This window comes from Mirounga leonina, unplaced genomic scaffold (genome assembly GCF_011800145.1).
Source record: "Mirounga leonina isolate KUSES-001 unplaced genomic scaffold, KU_Mleo_1.0 Mir_98, whole genome shotgun sequence".
NCBI lineage: Eukaryota > Metazoa > Chordata > Mammalia > Carnivora > Phocidae > Mirounga > Mirounga leonina.
Window position 1 is genome coordinate 8162296 of NW_023270921.1, and position 17935 is coordinate 8180230.

Genomic DNA, 17935 nt, shown 5'->3' on the forward strand with positions numbered 1-17935 from the left:
TTCTTTTATTAATGTATTACATCATATTGATTGATCTGTGGATGTTGAACTAACCTTGCAGCCCAGGAATAAATCCCACTTGGTCGTGGTGAATAATCCTTTTAATGTACTGTTGGATCCTATTGGCTAGTATTTTGGTGAGAATTTTTGCATCCACATTCATCAGGGATATTGGTCTGTAATTCTCCTTTTTGATGGGGTTTTTGTCCAATTTTGCGATCAAGGTAATGGTGGTCTCATAAAATGAGTTTGGAAGTTTTCCTTCCATTTCTATTTTTTGGAACAGTTTCAGAAGAATAGGTATTAATTATTCTTTAAATGTTTGGTAGAATTCCCCTGGGAAGCCGTCTGGCCCTGGACTCTTGTTTTTTGGGAGACTTTTGATGACTGCTTCAATTTCCTTGCTGGTTATGGGTCTGTTCAGGTTTTCTATTTCTTCCAGGTTCAGTTTTGGTAGTTTATACATCTCTAGGAATGCATCCATTTCTTCCAGATTATCTAATTTGCTGGCATATACTTGTTCATAATATGTTCTTATAATTGTTTGTGTTTCTTTGGTGTTGGTGGTGATCTCTCCTCTTTCATTCATGATTTTATTTATTTGGGTCATTTCTCTTTTCTTTTTGATAAGTCTGGCCAGGGGTTTGAATTCTTTCAAAGAACCAGTTCCTAGTTTCATTGATCTGTTCTACTGTTCCTTTGGTTTCTATTTCATAGATTTCTGCTCTGATCTTTACTATTTCTCTTCTCCTGCTGGGTTTAGGCTTTATTTGCTGTTCTTTCTCCAGCTCCTTTAGGTGTAGGGTTAGATTGTATATTTGAGACCTTTCTGTTTCTTGAGAAAGGCTTGTATTGCTATATACTTTCTTCTTAGGACCACCTTTGCTGCATCCCAAAGATTTTGAACAGTTGTGTTTTCATTTTCATTTGTTTCCATGAATTTTTAAAATTCTCTTTTATTTCCTGGTTGACTTATTCATTCGTTAATAGGATGCCCTTTAGCCTCCGTGTATTTGAGTGTTTTCCACCTTTCCTCTTGTGATTGAGTTCTAGTTTCAAAGCATTGTGGTCCAAAAATATGTGGGGAATGATCCCAATCTTTTAGTACTGGTTGAGACCTGATTTGTGACACAGGATGTGATCTATTCTGAAGAATGTTCCATGTGCACTAGAGTAGAATGTGTATTCTGTTGCTTTGGGATGAAATGTTCTGAATATATCTGTGAATTCCATGTGTTCCAGTGTGTCATTTAAAACCTTTATTTCCTTGTTGATCTTTTGCTTAGGTGATCTGCCCATTTCAGTGAGGGGGGTGTTAAAGTCCCCTACTATTATTGTATTATTTTCAATGTCTTTCTTTGATTGTTATTAATTGGCTTATATAATTGGCTGCTTCCATGTTAGGGGTGTAGATATTTAAAATTGTTAGATCTTCTTGTTGGATAGACCTTTTAAGTATGATGTAGTGTCCTTCTTTATCTCTTATTATAGATTTTGGTTTAAAATCTAATTTGTCTGGGGGTGCCTGGGTGGCTCAGCCATTAAGCACCTGACTTCAGCTCAGGTCATGATCCGAGGTTCCTGGTACCAAGCCCCACATTGGTCTCCCTGCTTAGCGGGAAGCCTGCTTCTCCTTCTCACACTCCCCCTACTTGTGTTCCCTCTCTTGTTGTCTGTGTCAAATAAATAAATAAATAATTTAAAAATATCTAATTTGTCTGATATAAAGATTGCTACCCCAGCTTTCTTTTGATGTCCATTAGAATGGTAAAGTGTTTTCCACCCCTTCACATTCAATCTGGAGGTGTCTTTGGGTCTAAAATGAGTCTCTTGCAGACAGCATATCAATGCACCTTGTTTTTTTATCCAAAAAATATCTGGATATTCATATCTGAAAGATATGAATTTAGTGCCATTGTATTGCCTGTAAAGTGACTGTTACTGTATATTGTCTCTCTTCCTTTCTGGTCTATGTTACTTTTAGGCTCTCTCTTTGCTTAGAGGACCCCTTTCAATATTTCTTGTAGGGCTGGTTTCATGTTCACAAATTCTTTCAGTTTTTGTTTTTCCTAGAAACTTTTTATCTCTCCATTTTCAATGACAGCCTAGCTGGATATAATATTCTTGGCTGCATATTTTTCTCATTTAGTGCTCTGAATATATCATGCCAGTCCTTTCTGGCCTGCCAGGTCTCTGTGGATAGGTCTGCTGCCAATCTAATGTTTCTACCATTGTAGGTTATAGACCTCTTGTCCCGAGCTGCTTTCAAGTGTTTCTTTTTGTCTCTGAGACTTGTAAGTTCTACTAGTAGATGTTGGGATGTTGACCTATTTTTATTGATTTTTGAGGGGGGTTCTGTGTGCCTCCTGGATTTTGATGCCTGTTTCCTTCCCCAAATTAGGGAAGTTCTCTGCTATAATTTGCTCCAATATACCTTCTACCCCTCTATCTCTTTCTTCTTCTTCTTGGATCCCAATTATTCTAATGTTATTTTGCTTTATGGTATCACTTATCTCTCGAATTCTGCCCTCATGATCCAGTAGTTGTTTACCTCTCTTTTCCTCAGCTTCCTTATTCTCCATCATTTGGTCTTCTATATCACTAATTCTCTCTTCTGCCTCATTTATCCTAGCAGTTAGAGCCTCCATTTTTGATTCCCCCTCGTTAATAGCCTTTTGATTTCTACTTGGTTAGATTTTAGTTCTTTCATTTCTCCAGAAAGGGATTCTTTAGTATCTTCTATCCTTTTTTCAAGCCCAGCTAGTATCTTTATAATTGTCATTCTTATCTCTAGTTCTGACATCTTACTAATGTCTGTATTGATTAGGTTCCTGGCAGTTGGTACTGCCCTTCTTCTTTTTTTTGAGGTGAGTTTTTTCATCTTGTAATTTTGTCCAGAGGAGAATAGATGAATGAGACAACAAAATGCTAAAAGAGTAACAACAACCCCTCAAAAGTATACACTAAACAAATCAGAAGAGAACCGAAACCAGGGAGAAAAGAAAGGAAAAAAAAAAAAAAAAGAATATGATCAGGCTGGTGAATAGAACAGAGCCACACACTAGATTTTGGGTGTATTTTGGTCTGTTAGAAGAAATTGCCTCCCAAAATTTTAAAGAAAGAAAAACTTATATATATATATATATATAATAAGGTTAAATACAATGAAGAGATAGAATATGACTGTAAAAATGAAAAATTAAAAAATTTAAAAAAGGAATTGATGTCAGTTGAAAAAGGAAAGAAGAAAAATCAACTAAAAAATAGAAAAAGAAAAAATAAAGAAAATTTAAAAAATTAACTTTGAAAGACTAAAGAATCATGGGGAAAAAGCCATGAAATCTATGTAGTGTATTCCCCTAGCACTGGTGTTTTGCCATTCTCATTGATCAGTAAACTTGGTCTTGGCTGGATGTTTTGCCTGATCTTCTAGGAGAGGGGCCTGTTGCAGTGATTCTCAAATGTCTTTGCCAGAGGCAGAACTGTACCGCACTTGCCAGGGACCAGGGTAAGTAATCTGCTCAGGTTTGCTCTCAATAGCTTTTGTTCCCTGAAAGCTTTCCATATAGCTTTGGAGGAGGAGAGTGAAAATGGTGGCCTCCCAATCTCTGGTTCCAGAGAAGAGAGCTTAGGGCCTGACTCCTCAGTGAGCCCTCAGAGAAAAGCAGTCAATCACTCCTGTCTCCCTGGTCTCCGCACACTCTGTGCTCACCTGGCCTGTGACCGAGCATTTCTATCTCTGGCACATGACACCATTTGGAGTCTCCAAACCTAGCAGATTCCTGTGGCGGGCTCTTGTGCCACTCCTCCTGGGGAAGAAGGGGAGTCTCCCTGGATCTGCCCCTTGTTGGGTCCCTGCTCAAAGAGCAATGTCCCGACTGTGCCACAGATCACAGTTTATGGCAACCCTGACCTGAGAGCCCACTCCTCGGCTCTGTCTTTGCAGCCAGCTTCCCCGCTCTGATACCTGGGAACTCTGACACACTCAGGCGCCCCCAGTCTTTCTGTGACCCCAAGGGTCCTGGGACCACACTGTCCCAGTGAGGGTTCAACCCCCCTGCTTAGCCACTGGAGCGATGTCCCTCAGAGGAGCAGACTTCTAAAAGTTATGATTTTGTGCTCCACTGCTCTATCACTTGCCAGTAGCTGGCTGAGAGAGGCTCCCTCACCACCGCGGTCTATCTCCTCAAATATTGCCTCAGATTCAGTCCTACATTCCAGAAAATGGTCACTTATCTGTTCATAGAATTGCCGCTATTCTTTTCTTCAATCTCCTGTTGAGTTTGTAGGTATTCTGAATAGTTTGATAACTATCCAGCTGAATTCCTGGGACCAGACCAAATTTAGTTCTCCTACTCCTCTGCCATCTTGCTCCTCCTCTATCCTAAATAATATTTCTTTTTCACTCTTTTACTATCAAATTGCCTATATTATACTCAGAGTGACCTTTTTGTAGCAACATATTGATGGGTAATGTTTTCTAATCCACTCTGTCAATCTCTGTCTTTTAATTGGTGTTTTAAAATCATTTCATTTAATGTAGCTATTGATGTAACAGGGCTTAAGTTTGCCATTTTGGTTTATCATTGGTTTCTCATTCTTTTTCCTATTTTTCTGTGGGTTGCTTGAATATTTTTAGAATTCCAGTTTGATTTATTGCTAGTGTTTTTTAGTGTATTTATTTGTATAGTTTTAGTGGTTACCATGGGTATTATATTACATGTAAGGAATTTAATAGTCTACTTGTATCATCATTTAACTTAGCTAAATGAAAATCTTCCTTCTTTTTATGTCTTTTTCCCTCCTCCATGTGTGTCTTAGTTATCTAGGGCTTCCATAACCAAATACCTTTGACTGAGTGGCTTAAACAATAGAAACATATTTCTCACAGTTATTGAGGCTGGCAATCTGAGATTAGGGTGCCAGCATGGTCTAGTTCTGGTAAGGACTGTCTTCCTGGCTTGCAGAAGGCCACCTTCATCCTGTGTCTTCAAATGACAGAGAAAAAAAGAAGGCTGAGGGAAGTGGGAGAGGGAGAAGAAGAGGGAGAGAGAGAGAAAGAAGAGATAAGGGGAGGTCAGAGAGAGGAGGAAGAGAGCGAGCAAGCACACACTCTGGTGTTTCTTCTTATAAGGGCACTAATTTCATCATGAGGGCCCCATCCTGATGACTTCATTTAAACTAATTATCTCTCAAAGGCCTATCTCTAAATACCATCACGTTGAGAGAGGTTTTCAACATATGAATGGGGTGGACAGCGCAATTCAATCCATAGCAATTTTTTAATGATTGCCTTAAATATTTTCTCTAATACATTTAGAACCACATCAGACAGTGTTATAATTTTTGCTTTAACTGTCAAACAACACAGAAAGTTCAAGAAGAGGAAAACAATCATTGTATTTATCCATATTTTTTGCTTACCTTGTTCTTTCTTCCTTTCTGATATTCTAAGTGTCCTTTTATCATTGCCTTTCTGTTTAAAGAAATTTCTTTTGCTTTCTTTTAGGGTAAGGTTTCTGGTAACAAATTTGTTAGTTTTATTTCATCTGAAAATATCTTGATTTCCCCCTTTGTTTCTTAGAAAAAATGGTATTTTTACTGGATACAGAATTTTGGGTTGACTTTTCTTTCAGTACTTGAAAATATGATGCTAATTCCTTCTGGCCTTCATAGATTCTGGTGAGAAATCAGCTGTCGTTTGAAGGGTTTTCCCTCTACAAGTAAGCAGCTTTTCTCTTTCTTTGCTTGCTTTTCCCCATGATTTTTAATTTATCTCTAGTTTTAAGAAATTTCACTATAGTGGGTCTTAGTCTGGATTTCTTTAGATTTATGCTGTTGGGGGTTCACTCAGCTCCTTGAATCTGTATCCTTATGCTTTGTGCCAAATTTGGAAAGTTTCAAATTACTTTGTCAGCTATTCTTTTTTCCGCCCTTCTTCCAGGAATCCAGTGATAAGAATGCTATATCTTTTCTTATATTCTCACATGTTCCCTAGGCTTTTTTTTTTTTTTTTTCAGTTTAGTGGTTCTGTGTTTTTTTCTCTGTGGTTCTGATTCTATGATTTCTATTGCTTCAGCATCAGGTGCACAGGTTCCTTCCTCTATCTCCTCTATTTGCTGTTGAACCTAGCCATTGAGTTTTGTTTTGTTTACTACATTTTATATTAGAACTTCTATGTGGTTCTACTCAAGTTTTCTATTTCCTTGCTGAGACTATCTTTTTATTTGTTTCAAGGATGTTCATAATTGTTGAAGCATTTCTTGGATAGCTGATCTTAAATTTGTGTCAGATGATTCTAATATTTCTGTCATCTTGGTGGTGTCATTTATTGTTACCTTTTATAATTCAGTTTAGATCTTCCTTGTTCTTGACATGATGAGTGATTTTCATTTGAAACCTGAATATTCTGAGTATCATGTTTTGAAACCCCAGATCTGGGGTGACTGCTGTGCCAGTAAAACTATGTGCATATCATAAAATAGGACAGGTGCTGAATTGTGGTTTCCTTTACAGATGTCAACAGTCCATTGTTTGATGTGAAACTCAGTGACTTTTCTCTAGGAATGCACCTCTTACACTACTCAATGATACTGATTTTTTTTTCAAATCTCAATTCCCTTTTGCTTCCATATTCTTTGCTCTTTTTTATATTACAATTTTATTGCATTTTGGCATTAAATGACAATCTTCAACAGAGTATAAATGTACTACAAGTTTAGGGCAGATAAAAATATGGAATTGTTAGAGGAAACCAAATATTTTCTTTAAGAAAATGCATGACAGAATCCATGACTGGCAACCATAGATGGCCCAAATGTCAGATTTTTCTGTTCTGCTCTTCTGGTCTTTGTAAGCCTATCAGATGTGGCTGCCATGAAACCTTCAATAACAGTAGGCAGTTGCCACCTCAAGAGAGCTGGCATGATAGCATACTTTGAAGAACTCCTAGTGATCTCTGCTTGCTTGGCTGACATAGTATGCTGGCCTCACACAAACTGCTGATCTCACTGTGAATCCAGAGGTCCTAGCCCAAGTAGGGAAAAAAGCAAAAATCTCCCACACAGAACCAGAGCTTATCTTCAGAGCTGTGTACTTCCTAAAATTACTACTGCAAATCCTTCTATGCCTTCAGAATCTGTCCCACTGACCTTGAATTACATTATTTTCATTTTAATACACTGAGGTTTAAAAGGCTGTGAAACCCTTAAAAAATAATTTATCACATGGCTGAGATGTGCCCCCAAGTAACTAACATGGAAATACAATCCAGAGTCAAAATTAATTTTTAAATATTATAAATTTTGTATGTTTCTCAAGAGATACTAAAGAAGACTCAGTTCCTATGACCCTACTATGACTTTTTCTCCTTCCAAATCTCTTACATGCAATGTTACATCAATGCTCTTAGAGTGTGACTTTTCTCTTTTTTTTCCTTGTATATTATATCAGTGAACCTAGAATTTTATTAAACCTTTCCTCTTCTCTTCATCTTAGCATAGATTTTCAGTATTTTCAATATTTTTCAGTAAAACAATAAATTGGAGGCTAGTTTTAAGATACATTTGACACTTAAAAGAAATTGAGATTTTGCATTGCACTGCTTCAAGACTATGAACTTTCATGTGACTGGAATATATATTCTTTTCCTTTTCATTTAGGACAGTTGTTGCCAAATCTGCATGCATACTACACTAAACTGAAATGCTACTTACATGATAATATTCTGGTGCACATGAATCCTAGCTCCTATCTCAAACACATGGGTATTGGAATCTTTGGACAAACTACCTGGACATCTGGATTTTGTTTTTGTTGTTACTTGTTGTTTTTGAATTAAAGCCCCTTGGTCATTGTGATATAAAACTGGCATTGAGAACCACTGATTTGAGAGATACTTGAGCAGAGCCATAAGAAAAGTGCTGCAAAGCATATTCTTTTCATTTCGTGCCTAAGGCAGCTAAGGCTCAGAAATAGAAGGAACTCACTCAGGTCACATAGCATATTAGTGTCAGAGCTGAAACTAGAATGGAGATCTTCTGATATCTGTGCAGTGTTTTTCTATTATGTTTATCTCAACATTTATAATAGGCTGATGTCAATTTTACAGACATTAGCTATCTGAAGGCTATTTAGATAAAGAACCTCAATCTAAACCACCAAAGAAAGTATTTTTCTATATAGAAAATTAACCAACCAGTTGTGTCTGGGCTGATCCTCACAAATAATTTACATGGAAATAGCCTAAGCTTAAATGAGCTAGGAAATTTCCCTATTTCCAAGTATATATGTTTATTGTTTTTAACTCAATAAATACACATTCAGGCATAGCCCAGTGCTGGATTCCAAGGAAAGCAAAGAGGTTCACAGCTTCTCAAGGTGCTTTCTAGTAGTCCGGTGGAAATGCGAGGCATGCCCACAGTTGCTACTACTTAAGGTAAGGTGGAATGAGAGACCTATAATTCAGACACCAACACAGATGCTGGGGGACCAACAGAGGAGGAATGATGCTCTAGACTGGGTGGGAGGCAATAATGTTTCATGGAAAAGGGGTCTTTGAGGTTTGCCTGGAAGACTGAGGAGCATTTGATTTGGGTGAAAGGAGAGTGTCTACACCACCTATGGTAGCCCGAGAGAATGTGTAGGACACACAACGGAGCTACACTTCACAGGTTTGGCTCTGCATCAGAGATCATGAAAAAAATCACATAGAAAAAAAAATACTCTTAAAAATTCTTGACGTCACTCCTAGAGTAGAATACATATTAGCTTATGTAACCAACTCATACAGTAATTTTGCTGTGTAAAGAAGGAACTCTGAGAAAATCTAAAGAACAAAAAAGGGGAAGTCTTTATGACTTCCTGGACATTCAGATCAATCTATCTTTAAGGTAACTATCAGATTCTTAGCAGTGAAGGGAAAGAAAAATTCTTCTCTACCATCAAGTTCTTCCAGCTGGACTAAGAATTGAATTTACATGAGACAGATTAACAGGAGAAAAAAATGTTTTATTATGTGCACATTGAGACCCAACTACAAAACTGACACCTAAAGAAATGACCAAGGCAGATAGTTCTTACACTTTTTAGACAGAGACAATAAATCTGTAGGGAATTGACAGGACAAAGAAAACAGCTTTGGGAACTTCAATTAGTAAGGAATTCTAAACAGAATTTGGGCTGGGGTGGTCAATTAGTAAAAAAGTAATAAGGGTGGTTTATATAGACGTCTGGCCTTTAAATGGCCTATCTCTGATGAGGATGTCTCTTTACCTCCTGGTACAGGGAGGGTACCCTTCACATGGGAGATTTATTTCCTGCTTTCATGGGGTCAGATAGGGTCTGAGTGCTCTTCCTGCATAAGCTATCTCTCAAGTAAATTTTATTTAAAATAATCAATATGCCAAAGTGGCACATTTTAGGGCAACGTACCCTTGGCCTCCATAGCAGGGTGGCACATTCAAAAAGGTCCTTTCCTGCCTGAAGGATGTATAACTCCATATGGTGCATATTATAGCTGTGTTTGCTGGGGTGAGATTTAAATGAGGTAGAAGAGACATACTTTGCTCAAGAAAGTCCAGTTTAAAGTTTTCCCATGAAATAAATATGTAGAAGCTCTGAATTTACTGTAGAAGGCGGATCCTAGGATGTATGAAGCATTGATGAACATTCAACAATGATACGCTTCATAACCTATGCCAAAGAATAAATACAGGATGTACAGAAAAACAGAAGTCATGGCCCAATATCAACCCATCTATTTCAGGAGGTGAGATTCATGATAACTAGCAAAAATGGGATTCTATGCAGGGTTGAATATAAGTTCCCACTACTAACTAAAGTGACCTGTTATATTTTTCTCCTTCAAATTAGGAAGGTGGCTTTAGGTGAGTAAGAATGAGGTTCATTGCTGGTGTTAGGAATGAGAGTCCCAGCAATAGAAAAACAGAATCAGTCCAAGTAACATTGTTTTTATGTAGGAATGTTCACCAATATTGATGAAAGCTGCAGAAAGGAGCTCCTGTCTCATAGAATCCAGCAGACCAGGACACAGGCTGAAGTTACTATAAGACCTGTAGACCTGTCTCGCTCCTCACTTACTTTTCTCCTGGCCTTTTTTACTCTTCTCCAAACTTATGCCCTGGGATTCCTTTTTTTTTTTTTTGGTCTCAAGGAATACAAGTGGCTGCACTAGGGTGGGGATGGAGGTGTCATTACTATTTTGGTTGCTGCTATTATTGAAGCTCATTGCAGTTTGTACAATCTCATACCTATATAAGACTCATCATGAATTTGGCTTACTTTTAACTTTTACCACTTACTTTTACAATCATATTAATAGTAACAGTTAAGTATCAATGAATTATCTGAAAGGTTATAAAGAATACAATCCCATTTCCAATACCATCAAAAACAATAAAATACTTAAGAATAAATTTAACCAAAGAGGTGAAAAATCTCTTCACTGAAGATATTTGATGAAAGAAATTGAAGACACAAATAAATGGAAAGGTAACTTGTGCTCATGGATTAAGAGAATTAGTATTGTTAAAATGTCCATATTACCCCAAGTCATCTATGGATTCCATGCAATCCCTATAAAGAGTCTAATGATACTTTTTATAGAAGTAGAAAAAAATTCTAAAATTTTATGAAACACAAAAGACCCCAAATAGCCAAAGCAATCCTGAGAAAGAACAAAGCAGGAGGCATCATCCTTCCCAATCTTAAACTATATTATAAAGCTATAGTAATCAAAACAGTAAGGTACCAGCATTTAAAACACACATAGACCAAGTGAAGTAAGAGCCCAGAAATAAACCCATGCATATACAGTCAATTAATGTTTGACAAAGGAGTCAAGCATATTCAGTGGAGAAAAGACAGTCTCTACAATAAATGGTGCTGGGAAAATTAAATATGCACATCTAAAATAATAAAACTAGACCCCTATGTTATGTCACTTACAAAAATTAACTTGAAATTGATTAAAGACTTATATATAAGACCAGAAACCATAACATTCCTAGAAGAAAAAAAATAGGAAAAAAGCTCCCTGACATGGGTCTTGGCAGTTATTTTTTGGATATGACACCTAATGCACAAGCACCAAAATAAAAAATAAACAATAGGGACTACATCAAACTAAAAAGCTTTTGCATGGCAAAATAAATGATCAACAAAATGAAATGACAACCTATGAAATGGGAAAAAACAAAGTTTGCAAATGGTATATTTGATGAGGGATTAACATCCAAAGAATACAAGGAACACATATAACGCAATAGAAAAAAAAACAAAGAATCCAATTTAAAAAATTGGCAGAGGACATGAATAGACATTTTCTAAAATAAATGTACAAATGGCTAAACACATACATGAAAAGATGCTCAACATCACTAGTCATCAGGGAAATGAAAATCAAAACCACAATGAGCTATCACCTCACACATGTGAGCATGGTTATCATGGGAAAGACAAGAGATAACAAATGCTGGTGAGGATGTGGAGAAAAGAGAACCCTTGTGCACTGTTGAATGGATTGTAGGTTGGTAACAGCCACTCTTGAAAACAGTATGGAGGTTCCTCAAAAAATTAAACATAAACATGTAATCAAGCAATTCCACTTTGGGGAACATGCCTAAAGGAAACAAAAACACTATGTTGAAGAGATATCTGCACCTGTATATAGAAGCAATACTTAAAATAATCCAGACATGAAACAATCTTAGTGTCTATCAACAGATGAATGGATGAAGAAATTGTGGTGTATACAAAAGAACATTATTCTGTGATAAAAAGAAGGAAATGTGGCCATTTGTGACAACATGGATGGACCTTGAGGGTATTATGCTAAGTGAAATATTTAGACAAAGAAAGACAAATACTATATGATATTGCTTATATGTAGAATATTAAAAAGACAAAACAAAACAAAAAAACACCTCAGAGATTGTAATTGTGAACACCAAAGGCAGGGAATGGGTGGTGGGGGGAAAGGAAATGAAGGAAGGTACAAAAGATACAAACTTCCAGTTATAAGGTAAGTAAATACTAGTAAATACTAGGTGTGTACAACATGACTACCGTTAACATGACTGTATGGTATATATGAAAGTTTTTAGAGTAAATCCTAAGAATTCTCATAACAAGAAAAAAACACATTTTCTCTTTTTTTTTTTTCCTATATCTATATGAGATGATGGATATTAACTCAACTTCATGGTAATCATTTCACAATATGTAAGTCAAATCATTATGTTGTACATCTTAGATTTCTACAGTGATGTAGGTCAGTTATATCTCAATAAAACTGGGGGGAAAACAAGTACATGAAGGTTCATGGGAGCAAACCATCTGAGCCAATTGTGAAAAAGTGGTAAGCAGAAAGAAAGAGCAAAGAGAGATAACTAGTCTTGAAGTAATCAAGAAAGCCTGCATTTTCCCTGATAGCTTCTGTTTCCCTTGACCACTTCCATTAAAAGCTTAAAACAAAACAAAACACCTCAATGTCAGGAATGTACAAACTCCCTGGATACTTGGCCTTTAACACTTCAAAGTTCAGAAAGCTGTGGAACTGCAGCATGGTTTAAGAAACATAGATAATTCTTTGAGAACACTTGTTATCATTGCCCAAGTTCTTCAGAAACAGGGAATAGAGAGATGGAAAATGGAGAATTTGGGGTTTTTAAAAGTAAGCTTCATGGAGACTACTGGGGGGAATAAAGGAATGAGAATTGAAATGAGTAGGAGTAGGAAAAATCCATAGAGACGTGAGAGATTCTGAAATAACAGGTCAATGTGCCTCCTAATCTGCCATAGACTCCAACACAAGGGTTTGTTCCCAGCATGCTATGGGAAGTGCTCCGCCACCGCAGCGCCTTTCCCCCTAACATGCTGTGAACCACTGAGGGCAGGGGAAATGAGTGCCTTGTGATTCTTTGTCAGTGACTAGGTATCTAAGAAGTGAACTATAGATAAAGGGAGGAAGGGAGGAAGGGAGGGAAGGAAGGAGGGAAGGAAGGGAGGGAAGGGAGAGAAGGAAGGGGAGGGAGGGAAGGAACGGAAGGAAGGGAAGGAAGGGAAGGAAGGAAGGAAGGAAGGAAGGAAGGAAGGAAGGAAGGAAGGATGAAGGAAGGAGAGAAGCAAGAAAATTAGCCTACTAAACACCTTCTTTACAATCTTGTTATGAAAGTAAAATTATTGTGAAAATGTTTTGTACAGTGTTTTATATACAGTTTGCCCATAATAAAGGTTTGCTGAATTTGAATGTCACCAATTCTTTAGAAATGCTAATCTGAAAGAGAAGAATGCTCTGGGCATTGTTTCTGGGCATCTGTAAAAATCTCTGCATGCTTGGAAACAATGTATTCATTCCTCTTCAAGAGGATCCTGACATTGCTGAGGGGATAAAATGTGAAATCTCTGTTGATTCCTGGGCTTCTAAACAAAACAGATCCTGCTGCCTTCTTTCCCTCTTATACCTTCCTGGGAACACAATGACGTGTAAACTTCTACAAGTATTTTCCCACCCCATCTTCCAAAGTACTCATCTATCTATCTGACTTATAACCTTTGGATTTTTTTTCAGTTATGACTACTGACTCTTTCCTGTTCTGAAAGATAGATATTATCTTTGTAAAAGATAATATGTAAAAATGCTATTTCTATTTTTTTTTTAAAAAGGAGATGCTAGCACTTATATTCTGTTAAACTGTGAAATGCATTATCTATCTTTCCCTACTTCCTGTGCACCATCCTCTGGAGTATGAGTTACATTTGTATCTATTATTTAGAATGCCATGACTATGACATATACAAATGGAAAAAATACTGGTTTCTCAGAGATTTTATAGCAAAACAACAACAACAAAAAATACCAAGAAAAAAACCTAAAAAGTACTGCTTTCTGGACAGGTGGATAATCAGAAGGAGAGCCAGGTTGAAAAAGAGGACATTTTTGGGTAGCAAAGGAAGGTGGGGGAGTTGTGGACAAGTATTGGGTGACAATACACATCAGACACAGTACACTGTAGATTCACAATTGAGTATAGAATGGTGGGGCTTCTAAAGGAAAAAGAAAAAGCATCACATGCAAAACTGTTCTGAAATATGGGAGCACAGGAGGCTCTCCTTTGGAATCCTAACAGATGTTGGCACCAGATTGCATACGTATGTTTGACAAATTGGGGGATAGGGAAGAGAAAGTAATTCCCCCACTACATTTTAGCAGAATACTAGCAGATTAATTGTATATTAACTGTATTGTAACCAGGATTAGTTTGTGAAGTTCATTAAAACATAATGTATGGGCTACAGATTGTCATGTAAGGCACAAATTTCAATGTTCAAACTCCTTAATATTCCTTACAAGACTCTTCTGGTCCTGACCCTATCTGCCTCCTGTAGCCTTCCCCTCACTGCTCTGCAATTTGAACTCTAGACTCCAAACATTGAAATTCTTACAGGTCCTTACTGCCAGACCGCCATGGCTTTCTTTCCTATACTTGAATTTCTCTCTCTCTCTCCTTCTCCCTTTCTCTCTCTCTCCCTCTCTCCTTCAGAAAGCATTCTCTGAATTTACCTTTCCTCTTGTTCAGATGAAGTGCTTCTCCAGAGCTCCCCCTTCCATGGCACCTCCCACTGTGATATAAGTGCCCATTTATTCCTCCGTCCCTTTCTTACAGGATCCTGAGCTCCTGGAGAACAAGGTCTGATGCATTCACCACAAGATGATTGGATTCTAGGTGACTGGTATATAAATGCTAAATACAAAATCTCTTCTGTTAGCATTGAGTGGTTACTAAAAGTTTAAGTGAGTAAAGTGTAGAACATAGAAAAAAAAAATGACTCTTCAGGATTCAAAACGGTACCTGCTTTACATCTAGCAGTAGGTTCATCATAGTGGTTCAATTACTTAATGAGATTTTTTTTTTTTTTTTTTGAGCAGCATATGCCAAACACTATTCATTGGTACTTGGGATGATTCAGTGAACAAAAAGACAAAACTCCCTGTCTCCATTACACTTGCATTCTATTATGTGTGTCTATATATATGGGGGAGGGGGGAGAGCACATAATAATTGTAGTAAATAAGTACATGGTATGTCAGAAACTGATACGGACTATGGATAAGAGAGAGATAATAAGGGATATGTATGCATAGGGTATTGCATTATAGTAAATAAACAGGGAGGTTAGTGTCATTGTTGTAGAGATTGTGACATATAAGTAATAAAGAGAGTAAGAAATGTAACAATGTCGATATTTAATGGGTATTATAGGCATGGAGAACAGCCAGTGAAATGCTTTAGGCAAAAGAATAACTGGAATGTTTAAAGATGGCAAAAAGGCCAGGGAGGCTGAAGCAGAATGAACAAGGTGGGGAAAGGGATGACAGTAGAGTAGGAAGTACAGGAAATCATATGGTAACTTAATAATCCTTTATAGAAACTTAGCTTTTTATTCTAAATGAAATGGGAACTAGCATCATTGGAGGGTTTTGAGCAGAGGAGAAACATGACCTGAATTACAATTTAAAAGAACTACTCTGGCTATTACTTTGGGTGGACTATAAGTAGCTCAGATACCAGAACAGACTAGTCAGGATGCTATTGCACATATCCAAGTGGCTCACACCACAGAGACGGTAAGAATTGGTCTGATCTTGGATGAATTTTAAAGACAGGGTAAGACTTTATAATGTATGACATATCTACTGCAGGAAAAAGGAAAAGAAAACAAACAACAAAAAAGATTACTCCAAGATTTTTGCCTGAACACCTAGCAGAATAGACTGCCATCAGTTGAAATAGGACAGATAGGAGAAATTTTGGGGAGGATCAGGAATTTGGTTTTGGACACAGTGATTTTGAGATGTCTATCTGTCCATACCGGAATGTCAAGAGGGGACAGATACTTCCAGTACTGGAGGTAAAATTATGGGGGATCATCAGCATACAGAAGGTATTAGAAGCCATGGAACTAGATGTGATCTCTTAAACAGTTGGGTATGAATAGAGGACGGGGCCAAAACTGAACCCTAGAGCATCATGATAATGAAAAGAGAAAGAGATTAACAACTGAAGTCTAGGGCATATGATATTGAAATAAGGCACCACGAACTGAACCTAGGACACAATGATCAGAGAGAGAAGGAAGCAAGCAAAGCTATCTGCCAAATCAGCAGATGAAACTGGTGAGACTGGAGACAAGAAAACCTCATGCCCTGAAAATTACATTTTAAAAAGACAACAAAGTGGAGGATATAATCAGCTGTTTTCAATACTACTGATAGCTCAAATAAGATGAGGATTCACAATGGATTCAGCAATGTGAAGATGAAATTATTGGTGACCTTAATAAGATTATGTTTGGTGGAGTAGTGAGAATAAGGCTTGCTCAAGAGAGATTGGGAACAGTATTTGCTATTGAGTAACCCCATGAATTTGAGGGACCATCCGTTAAAACTTGGCCTATAGCAAAAAGGCATAATAATCTGACTTTGGACTACATATTACGCACAGGACATGAGGAAATGGTTAATGTGAGGCTGCTGAGAAAACTCGGGACTAGAATAACAGTTATCATAGATTGAACACTCACATGTGCTAGGCACTGCATAAGCATTTGGCATGCATCATCACCTTGAATGTTTACAGCAACCCTAGAAGGTAAGTCCTATGATTTCCCTCATTGTACTCATGAGAATATAAGAATTCTCAGAGGTTTCATTACTTGCCCAAGGTCACATGGTGAATAGGAGAACTAGAACCCTAAAGCCATTCTCTTAACTACTATAACTTACAAGCTCCCTTAAGACTTTACGAAGACTTCCAGAAATAGTTGAGAAGACTTCAATGTGAAGAATGGAGGAAGATTTGGGAAAGAGGCACTTTGCCTTGCTTACATGAAGTCACTATAATGCAATACTGAGCTGAAAAATGTAAGTGCTTTATTTTATTTGCATATTAAATAAAAGCATTGTTTTTAAAATACACCAAAACTAAAAATCAGCTTTTACTTAGATTTTTTCTGCCTGTTAAGGTCCAACTTTTTTTCAGTAAGCTATTTTTAGAGCAGTTTTAAAATCATAGCATAATTGAAAAGTTGAGCAGAAAGTACAGATAGTTCCCACATAGGATCTATACTCCCACCTGCTATCAACATCCACCATAGTGGTACACTTGTACATTCAATGAACTTACATTGATACATCATTATTACCCAAAGTATATAGTGTATATTAGGGTTCACTCTTGGTGCTGTACATATTTTTTTTTTCTTTTTTGGTCAATTCTTTCAGATATTCTATCTAAATGATAATCACATCATCTGCAAAGAATGTTATTTCTTCCTTCCTGATCTGTATACCTTTCCTTTTCTTGTCTTATTGGATTAGCTAGTGCTTCCAGCACAACATTGAAAGCAGTGGCAAGAAGTTTATCACTATTAATTATAATGCTAGCTGTAGGCTTTTGATAAATATTCTTTATTAAGTTGAAGAAGTTCCTCTCTTCCTAGTTCAGAGTTGTTTTATTTTTTATTATGAATGACTTCGATTTTATCAAATGATTTTTATGTATCTATTGATATGATAATGGGATTTTTCTACTTAGCCTATTAATATCAGAGACTATATTAACTGATTATCAAATCTTGAACCAGCTTTGTATACCTGGGATAAATCCCATTTGATCATGCTATATAATTCTTTTTATACATTATTGGATTCAGTTTGCTAATACTTTCTTCAGGTTTTGTCTTCTTGTAAATGTCTTTGTTTGGCTTGGCATTAGGGTAATTCTGTCTTCAAAAGATGAGTTAGAAAGTGTTTACTATGTTTCTATCTTCTGCAAGAGGTCATAGAGAATTGGCGTAATTTTGTCCTCAAATGCTTGGTAGAATTCACCAGTGGATCCATTTGGGCCTGCTG